The sequence below is a fragment of the Coregonus lavaretus genome (genome assembly GCF_964263955.1).
Source record: "Coregonus lavaretus genome assembly, chromosome: 37".
Lineage (NCBI taxonomy): Eukaryota > Metazoa > Chordata > Actinopteri > Salmoniformes > Salmonidae > Coregonus > Coregonus lavaretus.
In genome coordinates this window covers 20,075,962-20,095,894 of record NC_140024.1, presented here as the reverse complement: position 1 = coordinate 20,095,894, position 19,933 = coordinate 20,075,962, and the positions used below count along the sequence as shown (strand labels likewise).

The following is a 19,933-nucleotide window of genomic DNA, read 5'->3' as shown; positions in this document are numbered from 1 at the left end:
AGGCCTACTGGACGGATTTCTCCATAGAGGTGTCTGTTAGGGTGGAGATCAAATCTTCAGCAGAGTCATCCTTCACATCCTCATCAGTAGCGATCATGTCCTTAGTGCTCTCAGGGGTCAGTGCCATGTCAGGAGTGGAGTTCTGGGTGCTTGAGTCTGATGTGTGAACCTCTGTCATGGTCTCTGATGACTGGGTGGTCACCATGGAGATCTGTCTCTGAGAGGTGGCAGTGGTCTGTGTGTCTGTGTTCATATCTGTTGTCTGTGTTTCTGTCTGCGCCTGTGTCGAAGTGTTGGTAGTGGATGGCTTTCTCTCTGTCCTAGTTGCCATAGACGAGGTGGTCAGAGGGACTCCAGGTAGCTGCCACTCCAGCGGGAGGATGGCCAGGTTCCTAGCCAGGGAGAACTGGGAGAGGGAGCTCTACCCGGAGGAAGAGGGGGGTTAGGTTGAGGTCAGAGGGGAAACTGCCTGGATGTGTGAATCTCTGTCTGTCCGTATAGTAAGTCAGGTTTCAGTAACTTACGTGGGCACGTGGTAGAGTCGGAGAGTCAGGTCTTATGTATATTTCCTCCACATGGGTCTTCACTTGCCGGGGTGTCCTTTGATTTGCCTGCATAAGACAATTGCAATACCCAATGATAAAACATTATGGGAAAGATCTTTTGCTCACGATAAAATATGATACAGCATGTTTGCTTGTCTCACAGAGTTCGGTCTTTGTCCCAAATGAGTTCCCTTGTCTGTTTCTGGTGTTGTACTTCTGGGTTCGTGGTCTTGAGATGATTTCAATAGCTGGACTTCAGTCCAGTCTTTCTCCCTCCCTACCTTTCCATTACTCTTGTCCTTGACCTTTTTGGTTGTAACATCTCCTCCAGACCAGTCTGAGCCTGTTTAGACATTTTGATTTTGAAGACACATCTTTCCAAGTGGAGCAATATCATTCTATATCTAATCAACAGACAACCCATAACACTCACCAGTATCAGATGCAGTATCTTCGTCCTGGTCCTTTTTACTCTGTCTGTACTGAGAGGCACGAGTTTTCTTCAGCTTGACTTTCCCTCCACAGCAGAAGAGAGTGAACAGCTGCAGGGCCGCCACAGCTGGATAGATGCTCTGCTTCTTCTCTTTCTGCTGGGTCTCCTTTGCTTTCTCCACAGGGGAGACCTCAGGGTCACAATCAGTACATCAGTTAGAAATCTACTGATATTTCAAACTACAATATCAATAGCCAATGAGCTCTAGTGTGTTTCCATGGCAAAATGTTACCCAATAATAACTAGGGTTAGTGCTAACCGAGATCCTTGAGACATCCCTACCCTAACCTAACCATTTCAATGGGGGTAAGGTCAGAGTTGGGACGTTCCATGGATTCCGTTAAGACTTTTTAACTAGTAGGGCCTACCCCATCCGAAGGGGCATTGTGACATTATCACATTTGTCAAGCAGTATCAAATTCAACACAATATACTGTGTTTTCCTTATTGTGGTCATTATCAATTATCAAATGCATTGGCAAATCCTCATTGATAAGCAGGTTTGGATGTCCTACCGAGTTAGATCTTTGTTTATTGTCTTTTTCTGTTTCCAGTGTCGTTCTGCGTTTGTGGTCCTGAGATTTACGTTTTAGTCATTTAGCAGACGCTCTTATCCAGAGCGACTTACAGTTAGTGAATACATGTATATATTTTTTTTTTATACTGGCCCCCCGTTGGAATCGAACCCACAACCCTGGCATTGCAAACGCCATGCTCTATCAACTGAGCTACATCCCTGCCGGCCATTCCCTCCCCTACACTGGACGACGCTGGGCCAATTGTGCGCCGCCCATGAGTCTCCCGGTCGCGGCCGGCTGCGACAGAGCCTGGATTCGAACCAGGATCTCTAGTGGCACAGTTAGCACTGCGATGCAGTGCCTTAGACCACTGCGCCACTCAGGAGATTACTGAACTTCAATCCAAACTTTCTCTCTCCGAACCTTTCCTTTACTCTTGTCCTTGATCCTTTTCACATCACCTGCAGAATAGTCAGAGCCTGTAAGTGAAACATTTCCAAGACACATTATGTTTTTTTTCCAAGTGAAGCCTAAATAATTGTACTATGTAGCAGCACTAGTCAAAAGACACCTCATCACACTCACCAGTATCAGAGTCATTATTGTTGTTCGTATCGTGTATCGTTGTTGCCTTTCTCCCCTCACCACTCTGGGAGGGATCAAATGGTGTCTTCTTCATCCTGACGCAGCTCAGCAGTGTAAACAGCTGAAGAAAGGCCAGGGCTGGAGGGATGCTCTTCTCCTTGGGTTTCTTTTTATGTTTATGGGTCTCCTTTCGTTGCTCCCAAGGAGAGACCAGAGTGACAGGGTCACTAAGTGTCTGACCCATAACACGCTAGGGTAGTGTACTGTTGTAATCAATCAAATCAGTTATAGGTTGAGAGATGTAGCTAACACGCTCTACCTGAGCTTGTCTAACAATTTTAATGTGGTCTGGGATTATGTTAGAAGTGTGTTTCCGTGGCAACATGTTACCTCATAATGTTCCCTAGTGCTCCATCCCTGGTAAAGTGGCATTGTGACATCATCAAGTTATTTAATATCCACATATCCACCCAGAACACTGGAGCAGCCTATTACTATAGACCCAGTCTGCCTATATGTCTGTATGTCTGTCTGTCTGTACAGATGTAGGATCTTAATTTGATCACTCTTTTGTTGCTGAGATTTGTACTGCAGAGCAAGAAATGCAAACTTGTATTGTATTACAAAAGGCTTCTAAAGTTTGTAATTTCCATTTTAAAATGTCAGACTTGATTTGCCCAAACAGAAAATGTATCAACCCCTACAAAAAATGTCCATTCATTATAATCCACATCATAATTCACATTTCCTGTTGCTGCAGAATTATTGTCCTGCTGTAGCAAACTGGCTCAAATTAAGATCCTACATCTGTATGTCTGTCTCTCTCTTTCCTTCTCTCTCCATCTCTCTCTCTGCCTGTACTCATATTCAACCTCTGCCTTCACCCTATTGCAGCACTTTGTTTTCTCATCTGTTGCCTGCCTGCATCATGTTGCAAGGAGAGGGTGGCTGAGCACAGGTCAATCACTCCACATTGAGAATGATTATACAGTTGATTATCAAGTGCCACACTCAACATATTACTACTGTTGGCAATCAGAATACATACTTGTTGTAGTCCAAGAGTCTACTCAGTGAATACGTGCAGGCCAGTGGGCAAGAGTCATGGCAACACATCTATATTCACACCTCCTCTATGTCTGCACTATTAAAAGCAGATCGCCGCCACATGTAGCATAAGAGATAGGAAGCCTCCCTGGCTCAGCGCCTGTTAGTGTCAGATTTGAAGAGCTACATGTCAGCCTGATAATTACTGTGTGTCATCCGCTGAGGCAATTAGTGATAAAAGCTCACACAACGTGATAGGCTAACACCTCTGTAGGTACCTGGATGGATCACAGTAGCTTATCCACTTCACTCAGACCACTAATGATAGGTTTGCAGGTATGCACGCACACACGCACAAACACAAACACACACCACATGCACTCACTCACACACACACACCAACACACACACACAGGCACACACGTCACACTCACACACTCCTATTGTCATACAGTAATGGTTGGTGTAGGTGGACTGCGGGACCATGGGTCGTAGGTGTTAACCAGATGAGAGGCGACTGCAGGACCATGGGTCGTAGGTGTTAACCAGACGAGAGGCGACAGCAGGACCATGGGTCGTGGTTGTTAACCAGACGAGAGGCGACTGCAGGACCATGGGTCGTGGTTGTTAACCAGACGAGAGGCGACTGCAGGACCATGGGTCGTGGTTGTTAACCAGACAAGAGGCGACGGCAGGACCATGGGTCGTGGTTGTTAACCAGACGAGAGGTGACTATAGGACCATGGGTCATGGTTGTTAACCAGACAAGAGGTGACGGCAGGACCATGGGTCGTGGTTGTTAACCAGACAAGAGGCGACGGCAGGCTGGCTGTCATAAAGGCGCTCAGAGAGACCTGTGACACTGCGCATACTAATGACAACTGAATTATTCATCTGTAGCGCGGCAACATCCAACAGCAGCGCAGCTAGCTAACGGCCTGGTTTATATCAGCCAGGGATGAGAGGCCTTATCTACATCACAGCAACTCTAACCAACGGCCTATGTGATGCTATATGCTAGACAGAGGAGAAAAGAGGGATCATAGACAACAGAAAATAAACAGACTGCAGCTAGCTGAATGTAATGGGGAGCAGAGGCTTTTTCTATAGTGCAGTAGCAACAGTATATGTCTGTTGAGAGCACTAGTGGTAGGGGTGATTTACACTCTCTCTTTATGATGGTCCATGTCAATGCCCTGCTTAGCATTGATATAACGATACAGAAAAAAGCATGGAAGAAAATTACATTTACATTGGCCTCCCTAGCTGGGATGAGATAACAAAGATATGATCACTGTGTGGCTGGTACTCTAATTTATTGATGTTGTGTGAGGAAGAAAGTGGCGCTCTCTCCATATGACATATAGCACACACACACACACACACACACACACACACACACACACACACACACACACACACACACACACACACACACACACACACACACACACACACACACACACACACACACACACACAACACACACACAGAAAGACAGTTTATCTGTCCATGTCGTCTGGTGGTCGATTCCATAGAGATCCTATTAAATTACAAAAGGGTCTATGTCATAATCCCTCACAGTTATAGAAGGGGGTGATGAAGGCAGCTATTTTCGTCAGGAGAAATCCAAACCAGTCTAATTGGAATGAATGGCAGTAGAGGCATCGGTGATGCATTTCCTGTTTTTACTTCTGCAAGAAAATAAAAGAAAGGTATGATAAATATCAGAAGTTGTGTAATAGAAATATTGTAACCCCAAAATATTGACGTAAACAGACCGTAAATGTCAACATTTGTATTTTCTTAGAAAGCTGTGAGTGTTATTATATTATACAATATCAGTACTTGTTGCATTTAAAACTTGTCTAAATCCTATCATCAACTGATTTCAGCAAGTGTATGCTGTGGATTGACTGCATTGTTTAAATGGAATATTGGCATATTGGCACAATTTGAAAAATGTATGGAATCATGCCTCTAAAACTGGCTGGCTATAGCTAGCAAACATACAATGCAGATAATCTCCAAATTCATTGTTTTACACAATATCTTATCACAGCACTGCAAACCATGTTTGACCAAGTCCCTGACCAAAATGGCTGATGCTTTAGACCATCATAAGAAGGTTCATATCCATTCTAGTATTCTAATTCCTAATTATATTTCCAAAGCATCCTGTAGGCTTCATAGAAATGGGAAATTGCCCTGCTTATAGTGAACGTTGCATCATCACCATCATCTAAATGGTGTCACGCCTCATCTTCTAAAGTGTCCCATATGTAGGGAGAGAATGTATAGGCTGATGACCAGTGGTGAAAGAAGTACCCCGTTGTCATACTTGAGTAAAAGTAAAGATACCTTAATAGAAAATGACTCAAGTAAAAGTGAAAGTTACACAGTAAAATACTACTTGAGTAAAATTCTAAAAGTATTTGGTTTAAATATACTTAAGTACCAAAAGTAAATGTAATTGCTAAAATATACTTAAGTATTAAAAGTAAAAGTATAAATCATTTAAGCAAACCAGACCATTTTCTAGTTTTGTATTTTATTTACGGATAGCCAGGTGCACACTCCAACACAGATATAATTTACAAACAAAGCATGTATGTTTAGTGAGTCTGCCAGATCAGAGGCTGTAGGAATGACTAAGGATGTTCTCTAGATACTGTAAGTGAGTGAATTGGACCGTTTTCCTGTCTTGCTAAGCACTCAAAATGTAATGAGTTGTCACGCCCTGGCTCTGGGGACTCTTAAATGTTGAGCCAGGGTGTGGACTTGTTATGTTTAGTTTTCTATGGGTTTTGTTCTAGATCGTTTATTTCTATGTTGGCCAGGGTGGTTCCCAATCAGATACAGCTGTAGCTCGTTGTCTCTGATTGGGGACCATACTTAGGCAGCCTGTGTTCACTAGTTTATTGTGGGGTCTTGTTCCGTATGGTTTGTTGTATTACCTAGGACTTCACGTATCGTTTTGTTGTTTTTGTTCTTGTTGTGTACACTTAATAAAGTATGTACGCCTATCACGCTGCGCCTTGGTCCGCTTCTCATAACGATCGTGACAGAAGATCCCACCAAGAGAGGACCAAGCAGCGTGCCAAACAGGAGAAGTTGGCGATGTCCCAGGTGTGCGATTGGTGGTCTTGGGAGGACATTTTCGCGGGCAGAGGGCCATGGGCAAAAATAAATGCCCAGGCAGGAGAGGAGAAACGGCGCCAACCGTGCCGACGACGGACACGCGAGAGGCAACCCCAAGTAATTTTTTGGGGGGGGCACACGGCGTGGATGACGGGGCTACTGGAGGCAGCTAGAGGGTGCATCGGCGATCTAGGAGAGGAGGCCACCAGGTTTGGGGGGCTGGAAGGATGGTTGGCGGAGCCTAGAGGTAGAGCAGAGCCAACTCCCCGTACTCAGGCTAGGCAGCGTGAGACTGGGCAGGCTCCGGGTTATGCGGAGCCACGTACTGTGCCGCGAGTGTTCCGGCACAGTCCTGTACGTCCTGTGCGAGCACCACGCACGTGTCGTGCTAAGGTGGGCATGTAGCCAGGACGGAGTGTGCCGGCTCAATGCTCGTGGCCTCCAGTACCCCTCCTCGGTCCCGGATATCCTGCGCCAGTGCCACGTGCTGTAGCGCCAGTACGAGTGCACAGCCCTGTACGTCCTGTGCTGATGCCTCACACACAGGGTGTGGAGATAGGCATTCAGCCAGGACGGGTTGTGTCAGCTCTCCGCTCCAGACCTCTAGTCCGTCTCCACAGTCCAGCCCGGCCTGTTCCTGTCCCTCACACCAAGCCTGTGGTGCGCGTCGCCAGCCCGGTCCGGCCCATTCCTGCTCCCCGTACCAAGGCTGTGGTGCGCGTTGTCAGCCCGGTCCGGCCTGTTCCTGTCCCTCGCACCAAGCCTGTGGTGCGCGTCGCCAGCCCGGTCCGGCCTGTTCCTGTCCCTCGCACCAAGCCTGTGGTGCGCGTCGCCAGCCCGCTCCGTTCCTGCTCCCCGTACCAAGCCTGTGGTGCGCGTCGCCAGCCCGGTCCGGCCCTTTCCTGCTCCCCGCACCAAGCCAGTGGTGCGCGTCGCCAGCCCGGTCCGGCCCGTTCCTGCTCCCCTTCACACATTCTTCATTAAAATTAGTACAAATTCCTCAACAGATGGATTGACAGATTAGCCATATTGCTAATTGAACTATACGGAAATCAAGTTTTCCTGTTATCGTGCCATGTATGAAGGCTATGTAGAAGCTCATCCAATCACAATCGCCTGCAGAGTTTCGGGTATAAGTATTATTCCTGCACAGTAAAGAAACGCAGGGAGAGTTGAGAGACTTCTAACATAATCCCAGACCACATCAACATAATGTGTGAAATAATTGAAAACATCCAACTGCTACCTAGCATAACCACTGGAGGGCACCCTCCCACTACAACGCTAGCTTCAACAGTGCCTGAACGCTGTCAGTTTTGAAAACTCAAGTGTTCCCTATAGGGATATTGTAGGGACATTGCATGGTGTATTGACTGCTTCTCTGAGTAAAGGCAGTGTGTCAAAGTGCTGTGCTCTGATGGTCTTTTAAATATTGCACTAGTCTGCACAGATATATATTCATGATCTCATGTCACCTTAGCTGTAGGCCTATTACAGGAATTGTTAGCATTATTAGCAATATGTTAGCCTGTATGACCATCTCTATGGGTGATGTCACGGTTTTCTCTGTCTTGCAGTGTACTGGGGGTCATTAGCACTATGCTATCTCTATTATTAGAGCCTTTTGTCTTGTGCCCCTTACAGGAACCCCAACAGAGTCATCTGATATCCTGCTATGGTTATGACAAACAGTGGTGACTGAAATGTATCATTTTTACATTTTACATTTTAGTCATTTAGCAGACGCTCTTATCCAGAGCGACTTACAGGAGCAATTAGGGTTAAGTGCCTTGCTCAAGGGCACATTAACGTCATTTAGCAGACGCTCTTAGCCAGAGCGACTCACAAATTGGTGCGTTCACCCTATAGCCAGTGGGATAACCACTTTACAATTGGGGGGGGGGGGGGGGGGTAGAAGGATTCCTTTATCCTATCCCAGGTATTCCTTAAAGAGGTGGGGTTTCAAATGTCTCCGGAAGGTGGTGAGTGACTCCGCTGTCCTGGCGTCGTGAGGGAGCTTGTTCCACCATTGGGGTGCCAGAGCAGCGAACAGTTTTGACTGGGCTGAGCGGGAACTATGCTTCCGCAGAGGAAGGGGAGCCAGCAGGCCAGAGGTGGATGAGCGCAATGCCCTCGTTTGGGTGTAGGGACTGATCAGAGCCTGAAGGTACAGAGGTGCCGTTCCCCTCACTGCTCCTTAGGCAAGCACCATGGTCTTGTAGCGGATGCGAGCTTCAACTGGAAGCCAGTGGAGTGTGCGGAGGAGGGGGGTGACGTGAGAGAACTTGGGAAGGTTGAACACCAGACGGGCTGCGGCATTCTGGATGAGTTGTAGGGGTTTAATGGCACAGGCAGGGAGGCCAGCCAACAGCGAGTTGCAGTAGTCCAGACGGGAGATGACAAGTGCCTGGATTAGGACCTGTGCCGCTTCCTGTGTAAGGCAGGGTCGTACTCTCCGAATGTTGTAGAGCATGAACCTGCAGGAGCGGGTCACCGCCTTGATGTTGGCGGAGAACGACAGGGTGTTGTCCAGGGTCACGCCTAGGCTCTTCGCACTCTGGGAGGAGGACACAGCGGAGTTGTCAACCGTGATGGCGAGATCATGGAACGGGCAGTCCTTCCCCGGGAGGAAGAGCAGCTCCGTCTTGCCAGGGTTCAGCTTGAGGTGGTGATCCGTCATCCATACTGATATGTCTGCCAGACATGCAGAGATGCGATTCGCCACCTGGTTATCAGAAGGGGGAAAGGAGAAGATTAGTTGTGTATCGTCAGCGTAGCAATGATAGGAGAGACCATGTGAGGATATGACAGAGCCAAGTGACTTGGTGTATAGGGAGAAAAGGAGAGGGCCTAGAACTGAGCCTTGGGGGACACCAGTGGTGAGAGCACGTGGTGCGGAGACAGCTTCTCGCCACGCCACTTGGTAGGAGCGACCGGTCAGGTAGGACGCAATCCAGGAGTGAGCCGCGCCGGAGATGCCCAGCTCGGAGAGGGTGGAGAGGAGGATCTGATGGTTCACAGTATCAAAGGCAGCAGACAGGTCTAGAAGGACAAGAGCAGAGGAGAGAGAGTTAGCTTTAGCAGTGCGGAGAGTCTCCGTGACACAGAGAAGAGCAGTCTCAGTTGAGTCTCAGTTGTCTCACCCCTGTAAGAAAACATGGAGAGCTGAACAATATGGAAAGAGAGCTATTTATAGAGTGTGGTGAACAACTACAGACAAGGATGTTGTATTTGTCTTTCTTGCTAGCACTGATTTTGCTGATAGCTGCTTTATTGAGGAACGTTTTTTTCATTCTATGACATTGATATGTGGTTGTTTTATCGACCTTAGTTGAATGCACTGACTGTAAATTGCTCTGGATAAGAGTGTCTGCTAAATGACCAAAATGGAAATGTAATATAAATGATAGAGTATACATGGAATAGATCAGGTGTGGGAAGAAGAGAGGCAGCGTAAAAGACTAGCAGAATGGTTGATGTACAGTAGCCTACTGACAAGGACCATCTATTCAAAACCTGCTGAGTTTCCCCCAGTAAATCTGCTCTAGTTGGAACAAGCTTAATCCCAGTATCTCAAACTTCAAGATCCTAAGAGGAACTTTCCTTTCATCATTTCAACTAAAATCCAAAGTACACAATTTATTTTGATTATGCTTAGAAAGAACTGAACAAAATGTAACATTCCTACTCTAAGTTAATATATTTAAATCTCAATGAAACCTTCAAGACATTACCAAATACCAGTCTAAAGAGAGCAGTAATTGCAAGCCGGGTTGTCTTTGAGGAGGTCTTAATAAAATAGAAGCTTACCAGCGATAATGTCATCCATTTGCTCCAAGGCTGCCTCCAGCATGTGGCTGGCATCTGACGCCATGGCAACGGGCTACTTCATACACTGTTACTCACCGGATCACCATGCACCGATAGGAGAAATTGAAATAGAGAAAGCGAGAGAGAGGGAGAGGGATGGAGGGAGTGATAGTAGAGCCGGAGAGAGAGACAGAGAGGAGCAGAAGGGAGGGGAGTAAGAGATGGGGACAGTTTTCAATAATGTCAGACAGATTATGATCAGCATTCAGTTGACTGGAGCTTTAGGGAGTTCTCTTTGCCTCTTAGATCTATTTACAGCAAAACAACAACAGCTGCCCCAGCCCTTTTTCCCATATACATATCCTCCATGTATGTGGCTTTTGGCTTTAAATGTTCCTCTCATTTTGCGGGCGGAGTTCTTGCCATTGTCAGCAGTCCTATCCACTTGGGATGGGAGCGCAACCTTGGCATTGTTTGTGTTTGTGTTTTTCTTCAAGTACTCCATTTGTCTTCCCTTTATTTCTTTAAGATGTTCTCGTTAACTTCATTCACAGGTTCGGAAGGTAACTGAACTAAATGACTATCACCCCGTAGCACTCACTTCTGTCATCATGAAGTGCTTTGAAAGGCTAGTTAAGGACCATATCACCTCCACCTTACCCGACACCTGAGACCCACTACAATCTGCATACCGCCCCAACAGATCCACAGATGACGCAATCACCATAGCACTGTACACTGCCTATCACTGCCTGGTACAACAACTGCACCGTCCGCAACCGCAGGGCTCTCCAGAGGGTGGTGCGGTCAGCCCAACGCATCCCTGGGGGCACAATGCCTGCCCTTCAAGACATCTACAGCACCCGGTGTCACAGGAAGGCCAAGAAGATCATCAAGGACCTCAGCCACCCGAGCCACGGCCTGTTCACCCTGCTACCATCTAGAAGGCGGAGACAGGTGCATAAAAGCTGGAACCGAGAGACTGAAAAACAGCTTCTATATCCATGCCATCAGACTGTTAAATAGTCACCACTAGCTGGCTTCCGCCCAGTACCCTGCCCTGAACCTTACTCACTGTTACTAGCCGGCTACCATCCAGTACTCTACCCTACACCTTAGAGACTTATATTCCAGACTTGCTCGTTCTAATATTTATACATTTCTTAATTCCTTTCTTTATATTTTGGGGATTTGCGTGTATTGTTTTGTATTATTAGGTATTACTGCATGTTGGAGCTAGGAACATAAGCATTTTGCTATAACATCTGCAAAATATGTGTACGTGACCAATAAAATGTGATTTGCTTTTATTTGGAATATTATCTTGTGTTTTTTCTTTTTTCATGGCTGGTATGATTTTTATGGCTGTTATTTTGCCCTCAGGGTGAGAATACAGAAGTTATAAAATACTGTCTTACTGGAAACAAGGTTGAATCAGTATAAAGATGGTACTGACCAGCAGGACCCAGTCACAATCATTTCTGTATATCATCCACAGTTTACCTAATGTCACTGTCAATCAGACAGTTAGACACAATACAGTATACCATGCTTTTTAGAGCTGTCAGTCTTGGCTGCACTAGGGTAGCACCAGCACGGCATTATTTGGAGGACACATAAGACCCTTGTACTGACAGATGGATATACAATAGTAGAACAGGATGACAGACAGTTGCATACCGATAACCAATGCAAACATGGACCAGTGGCTGTCATAACAAAGTCCAAATGAAAACCCTGTGGATGCTGTAGACAGTGGTGTCAGTCATCACCTCTGTCACTACACCCTGTTTCGGGCTATTTACTGTGTAATTACACGCACACGCGTACACACACAAACCTACACACAGGAAAATCTATATAAACCTTTAAACCTAATGCACATTGATACATTCTATTACATAATCTGTTCACAGATGTAATGGTATGATCCTCTTATTTGGTCTACATACAGTATGTTGTAATAGCATTCCCCACTCTGTTGCAGAGTAAAATCCACTACTACAGTAGGCTACTATAAACTAAATAAACACATATGTTTGCCAATGTGTTGTAATCACACACACCCAAGGGTCGATAGGTAGACTACTTACTGAATCACAGATAAGGTTGTCATTTCATAGCACTCTGGCTCCATAGTGGCAGAGATGCAATCACTAGAGGAGTGATAAACTACCAACTGAACTGCACCACAACAAAACTAATCCATCAGATTAGTCAGATTATATTAAACCCTTGACCAGAATCATAGTACTGCATCATCATACCACCCCTATCTTGTAGTTATTCCAAGGTCTTTGGTACACAAAAAAAGGTGCTATTTAGAACCTAAAAGGGTTATTTGGCTGTCCCCATAGGATAACCCTTTCAAGAACCCTTTTTGGTTCCAATTAGAACCTTTTTGGTTCCAGGTAAAACTATTTTGGGTTCCATGTAGAACCCTTTCCACAGACGGTTCTACATAGAACCCAAAAGGGTTCTACCGGGAACCAAAAATGGTTCTATCTGGAACTCAAAAAGGGTTCTCCTATGGGGACCGCCGAAGAACCCTTTTTTGAACCCTTTTTTCTGAGAGTGTATAATGACATCCACTCTGAACAGTGTGACTTGTAGCCCTATTTTAGTCACAGACAGTCGGTTGTTGGCAAAATAAATGCTTTTATTTCTGGCCAGGGAATTACAAAAGCATGTTAATGATATGGTGCATGCACTGTGTTTGCTCCCACAAACCTCTGTACCGGTCAACACAATTCAAGAGGAAAGAAACAACCTTCTGGATCTACAGTGAAAAACACAGCTCAGATAGCTGTTATAGTGGGGAATAAGGCATTATAAAATTATTCTACAGTTGGAGTATTTGAGATATTATCTACACACCCTCCCCTCCCACCTGCTCTAGCCCTTCCCTATCCTCTCTCCTGCCCCCTAGGCTCGACAAAACATACCTTCTAATGTTACATCTAGTACAGGTTTTGAATTGAATCCCATTCCATACACTGTAACCATTAATCTGTCTTCTGTATTGACAGAAATTTCTACTTGATTTGACCTACATTGACATATGACGTTGGGAGAATGTTCACTCACCGTGTTATTGCCCCATGGGGAGCATCTGTTGGTGGGCAGGATGGCCTAGTAACAGTATTATAATGTACATTTAGCCAGCGGGCTGCTACAAATAATGTTACATTACACACTATCGCAACATACTGTATATGTGGATCTGTTCATCTTGTGTAGTGTAATGTGTTCACATCACCCAATTTCAATTGTATTGTGTTGCAGATTCATTTGTAATAGAGCGTTTATATTCCACTGTTTCACCTATTATTTAATTACTAGTGTGTGTTCTTTTGACAGAGTACGCAAATCAGTAGGACAGTAGACTTACAGCTTTTTCAATGCTCTGACATCCTATCAGCAGAGACGGTAGAGAAAGCGAAACATCTCACAGGCTAATTGTTTTCTGATTGGGCGTGGCAGGGTGGGGTGAGCGGGGGTGAAGGGGGAGTAAGTAGACCAGAGCCAGCTGTTATCGGCAGTTTCCCATTGAAAAGTATGGTCAAGGTTCCTGTCTGTGTAAGTGGGTGTTCCCTCTCTCGTGTGACCATCTTTGAGCATGCATGCCGGAAAGCATTCTCATGTGAGAACCGGAACGCCCACTTACACAGACAGAAACCTTGACCTTTAAAAAAAAAATGGTAAACAGCCTTTATGCAACATCTTCATTATTCACCATCTTTGTCATCTGTATGGGATAGCATGGGGAGGCAGTACTGTGCTGCTATACCTTAAAAGGCCACCAGAGAGCATCAAATGACTACATACAGTATGTCAATGACCAAATGTTGTATGTAAAGCAATCATGAATGGTTTTCTAATATACTGTTTAGTACAACACATATCATAAAATAGTCTACACATCATAACATAGGCTACACACAAGTGCAAGTTTCAGTGGGGTAACTGAATTGATTCCCTTCAAAAATGTCAGTCCATTTATCCAATGAATCCTCCTGTTTCTCCCTCTCTCTCTCTCTCTCTCTCTCTCTCTCTCTCTCTCTCTCTCTCTCTGTTAAATGGCTGCAGAGTCTTTTATCCTCCCAAGACTGTTAAATGTGTAATATGTTTTTTATCCAATGATAGTAAAGATCATTAATGTTGCCATTAATTTGAAAACGATAAAAAACTGCCAGTTCAGTGTTTGGCTACAGTTTAGCCCTGCAGCTCTCTGTAAAGGCAGTAAGGCTCTTGCAGTCCAGTGAAGATTAAATTGCTTTACAGGGCAGTGAGCCTGGGTGAATCCACAGAGAGCCGCACACAAAGACCGGCACAGAGAGATCAGAGTGGTGCCTCCTGGGTAGTGATGATGAACAAACCTTGGCCTCTCCTGAAGACGATAACAAATGCCTTCATCCTCCAGCCAAGACCATTAGTGGCCAGATAAATGCAGGGTGTGTGTATGTGTTTCAGAGGGTTAATGTACATGTGGGTGTGTTGGTAGTAAGTGTTCTATAGAGGGACGATGTGTGTTTTCTTCTATGTGTGTCTGTCAGTGTGTTTACGCACTCTACCTAGTCTTCCTTTCAGACCCCTAAACACTTGTATGGCCACAGGGTGCATCCTGATGGCTTATTGGATTCCTTTTAGTGAGGGCCAGTAGATAAACAAATAAAGGCAGCCATGTCTCTGTGTTATGACCTCCACCACTGTGGTCACATCAAGCATGAAGTCAATTAAACATTTACATGATAAACATTTTAACTTCAAACATTAAACCAAGCAGAACTAGGTAGGACGGGGAATCATATACTGTACCTTGGGACTCTGGTCTAGTGGTGTTATCTCAGTGAATAGTGCAAGGTGTTGTAATATCAGAATCAATACACAAATATATGTGTATGTGCGTGCATGCATTCCTGCCTATCTGCCTGCGTTTGTGCGTGTGTGTACGTGCATGCATATGCCTGTGTGATTGAGTGCTGGGTTTAGTGAACGTGTCGTTCCATCATCATGATGGCACTGACCTTCTCTCGACCAATGTGTTTTGGCTAATGCAGTTTTCAGAGACTGGAGAAATCAATTGCTCAGTCAGGACAGGAGGTGGGCTTGCACACTGTAGTCAGTTAACTGAGCACAGCCTATCCCCTCTTGATTTGATTTGATTTATTAGTATCCCCATTAGCTGACATCAATGGTGACAGCTAGTCTTACTGGGGTCCGACACATAACGAACAAGACATTACAGACAAAATACAATTGACATACATTTAGAAACATGAACATGTCGTGTGTGTGTGTGCATATATCAGTTACACATACATGTCAGTACATACAGTCGTGGTCAAAAGTTTTGAGAATGACACAAATACTAATTTTCACAAAGTCTGCTGCCTCAGTTTTGATGATGGCAATTTGCATATACTCCAGAATGTCATGAAGAGCGATCAGATGAATTGCAATTAATTGCAAAGTCCCTCTTTGCCATGAAAATGAATTTAATCCCCAAAAAACATTTACACTGCATTTCAGCCCTGCCACAAAAGAACCAGCTGCCATCATTTACATTTTAGTCATTTAGCAGATGCTCTTATCCAGAGCGACTTACAGTTAGTGAATGCATACATGTTTTTTTGTGTTTTTTTCATACTGGCCCCCCGTGGGAAACGAACCCACATCGCTGCCGGCCAAACCCTCCCCTACCTTGGACGACACTGGACCAATTGTGCGCCGCCCATGGGTCTCCCGGTCGCGGCCGGCTGCGACAGAGCCTGGACCTCTAGTGGCACAGCTAGCACTGCGATGCAGTGCCTTAGACCACTGCGCCACTCGGGAGTATATGATCAGTCTCTATACTGTATGTTGCATAATTATAATGGCATATATTAGCATATACAGTGAGGGGATAAAAGTATTTGACCCCTGCTGATTTTGTACGTTTGCCCACTGACAAAGAAATTATCAGTCTATAATTTTAATGGTAGGTTTATTTGAACAGTGAGAGACAGAATAACAACAAAAAAATCCTGAAAAACGCACGTCAAAAATTTTACAAATTGACCTGCACCTCAATGTCAGTGATTCTCTCATTAACACAGGTGAGAGTGTTGACGAGGACAAGGCTGGAGATAATATAATAATAATAATAATAATAATAATAATAATAATAATAATAATATAATATTATAATAATATAATTAGCATGACAGATCACTCTGTCATGCTGATTGAGTTAGAATAACAGACTGGAAGCTTTAAAAGGAGGGTGGAGCTTGAAATCATGTTCTTCCTCTGTTAACCATGGTTACCTGCAAGGAAACACGTGCCATCATCATTGCTTTGCACAAAAAGGGCTTCACAGGCAAGGATATTGCTGCTAGTAAGATTGCACCTAAATCAACCATTTATCGGATCATCAAGAACTTCAAGGAGAGAGGTTCAATTGTTGTGAAGAAGGCTTCAGGGCACCCAAGAAAGTCCAGCAAGCGCCAGGACCATCTCCTAAAGTTGATTCAGCTGCGGGATCGGGGCACCACCAGTGCAAGGCTTGCTCAGGAATGGCAGCAGGCAGGTGTGAGTGCATCTGCACGCACAGTGAGGCGAAGACTTTTGGAGGATGGCCTGGTATCAAGAAGGGCAGCAAAGAAGCCACTTCTCTCCAAGAAAAACATCAGGGACAGACTGATATTCTGCAAAAGGTACAGGGATTGGACTGCTGAGGACTGGAGTAAAGTCATTTTCTCTGATGAATCCCCTTTCCGATTGTTTGGGGCATCCGGAAAACACCTTGTCTGGAGAAGACAAGGTGAGCGCTACCATCAGTCCTGTGTCATGCCAACAGTAAAGCATCCTGAGACCATTCATGTGTGGGGTTGCTTCTCTGCCATGAATAAAGAATGGTACCAACACATCCTCCGAGAGCAACTTCTCCCAACCATCCAAGAACAGTTGCTTTTCCAGCATGATGGAGCACCTTGCCATAAGGCAAAAGTGATAACTAAGTAGCTCGGGGAACAAAACATCGACATTTTGGGTCCATTGCCAGGAAACTCCCCAGACCTTAATCCCATTGAGAACTTGTGGTCGATCCTCAAGAGGCGGGTGGACAAACAAAACCCCACAAATTCTGACAAACTCCAAGCATTGATTATGCAAGAATGGGCTGCCATCAGTCAGGATGTGGCCCAGAAGTTAATTGACAGCATGCTAGGGCGGATTGCAGAGGTCTTGAAAAAGAGGGGTCAACACAGAAAATATTGACTCTTTGCATAAACTTAATGTAATTGTCAATAAAAGCCTTTGACACTTATGGAATGCTTGTAATTATACTTCAGTATACCATAGTAACATCTGACAAAAATATCTCATGTAACTGAAGCAGCAAACTTTGTGAAGACCAATACTTGTGTCATTCTCAAAACATTTGACCACGACTGTACACACAACAAGTAGGCCACATGGGGGAGAGGCGTGGTGCCAAGAGTTGTTGCTTTATTAGTTTTTTTGAAACCAGGTTTGCTGTTCACTTTAGCTGCGCTATATGAGATGGATAAAATAATACTGTATGTTTCCTTGAATTTGTTCTGGACTCAGGGAGTGTGAAAAGACCCCTGGTGGCATGTCTGGTGGGGTAAGTGTGTGTGTGTGTCAGTGCTATGTGTAAGTTAACTATGCAAACAATTTGGAATTTCCAACACATTAATGTTTCTTATAAAACAAGATGTGATGCAGTCAGTCTTTCCTCAGCCATAGTATTAATATTAGCCCTCTGACTACAATGAAGAGCAAGATATGCCGCTCTGTTCTGGACTAGCTGCAGCTTAACTAGGCCTTTCTTTGCAGCACTTGACCATATGACTGGACAATAATCAAGATAAGATAAAACTAGAGCCTGCAGGAATTGCTTTTTGGAGTGTGTGTCACGTTCGTCGTAGTAATGAGTAGACCAAGGCGCAGCGTGAGAAACAAACATGACTTTAATTAGTTAAAGTTTCTAAACAAAACAAAACACGACTCGTGAAGTCCACGGTGACAATGACCGAACACGGAACAAAAACCCACAAACCCAAAGTGAAACACAGACAGTTAAATATGGCTCCCAATCAGAGACAACCAGCAAACAGCTGACACACTCGTTGCCTCTGATTGGGAGTCACTCAGTCAAACATAGAAAATGACGAACTAGAACACCCAACATAGAAACAGAACACATAGAATGAACACACCCTGGCTCAACATAATGAGTCCCAGAGCCAGGGTGTGACAGTACCCCCCCCTAAAGGCGCGGACTGCGACCGCGCCTCAACTAAACAAAACAGGGGAGGGCTGGGCGGGCATACCTCCTCGGCGGCGGTTCTGGCTCCGGCCTTGACCACCACCCTCCAATACACCCCCCATAGTGCCCCTGGTCCAGTCTGTCGACTCGCACCCCTGGCTTGGTGCGTGGAGGAGGGACGGGCCTTACCAGGCTGACGACGCGCACCCCTGGCTTTGTGCGTGGAGGAGGAACAGGCCTTACCAGGCTGACGACTCGCACCCCTGGGTTGGTGTGTGGAGGAGGAACGGGCCTTACCAGGCTGACTTCTCGCACCCCTGGCTTAGTGCGAGTGGCAGGAACAGGCCGGACCGGGCTGGCGACGCGCACCGTAGGTTTGGTGCGAGTGGCAGGAACAGGCCGGGTCGGGCTGGCGACGCGCACCGTAGACTTGGTGCGGGTGGCAGGAACAGGCCGGGTCGGGCTGGCGACGCGCACCGTAGACTTGGTGCGGGTGGCAGGAACAGGCCGGACCGGGCTGGCGACGCGCACCGTAGGTTTAGTGCGTGGAGCAGGGACAGGCCGGGCTGGGCTGTCGACGCACACCGTAGGCTTGGTGCGTGGAGCAGGGACAGGCCGGGCTGGGCTGTCGACGCACACCGTAGGCTTGGTGCGGGTGGCAGGAACAGGCCGGGCTGGGCTGTCGACGCACACCGTAGGCTTGGTGCGTGGAGCAGGGACAGGCCGGACCGGGCTGGCGACGCACACCGTAGGCTTGGTGCGTGGAGCAGGGACAGGCCGGGCTGGGCTGTCGACGCACACCGTAGGCTTGGTGCGTGGAGCAGGGACAGGCCGGACTGGGCTGGCGACGCACACCGTAGGCTTGGTGCGTGGAGCAGGGACAGGCCGGGCTGGGCTGTCGACGCACACCGTAGGCTTGGTGCGTGGAGCAGGGACAGGCCGGGCTGGGCTGTCGACGCACACCGTAGGCTTGGTGCGTGGAGCAGGGACAGGCCGGACTGGGCTGGCGACGCACACCGTAGGCTTGGTGCGTGGAGCAGGGACAGGCCGGGCTGGGCTGTCGACGCACACCGTAGGCTTGGTGCGTGGAGCAGGGACAGGCCGGGCTGGGCTGGCGACGCACACCGTAGGCTTGGTGCGTGGAGCAGGAACAGGCCGGGCTGGGGTTGCCTCACGACCGTCCGACGACGACCCTGATCACGCCGTAGCTCCTCTCTACGGCGCGCCTCCACCGTCTCACTCCATGGCCGGCGATCCATCCCGGCCAGGATTTCCTCCCAGGTCCAGGACCCCTGCCCGTCCAAGATCTGCTCCCACGTCCAGGCTGCCTGCTCCTGGACACGCTGCTTGGTCTTGGTATGGTGGGTTTTTCTGTCACGTTCGTCGTAGTAATGAGTAGACCAAGGCGCAGCGTGAGAAACAAACATGACTTTAATTAGTTAAAGTTTCTAAACAAAACAAAACACGACTCGTGAAGTCCACGGTGACAATGACCGAACACGGAACAAAAACCCACAAA

The 19,933-nt window shown here is 46.6% G+C and overlaps 1 long non-coding RNA gene across 1 annotated transcript; it reads right to left on the bottom strand.

Annotated features, from left to right (window-relative positions):
• Positions 1-354: 354 nt before the first annotated feature.
• On the bottom strand, positions 355-1,092 carry LOC311111520. The gene is made up of 3 exons (XR_014610779.1): positions 979-1,092; positions 525-611; positions 355-421 (listed from the first exon to the last, which is right to left on the bottom strand). It is a non-coding gene; the product is annotated as an uncharacterized lncRNA (long non-coding RNA).
• Between the last annotated feature and the right edge of the window lie 18,841 nt (positions 1,093-19,933).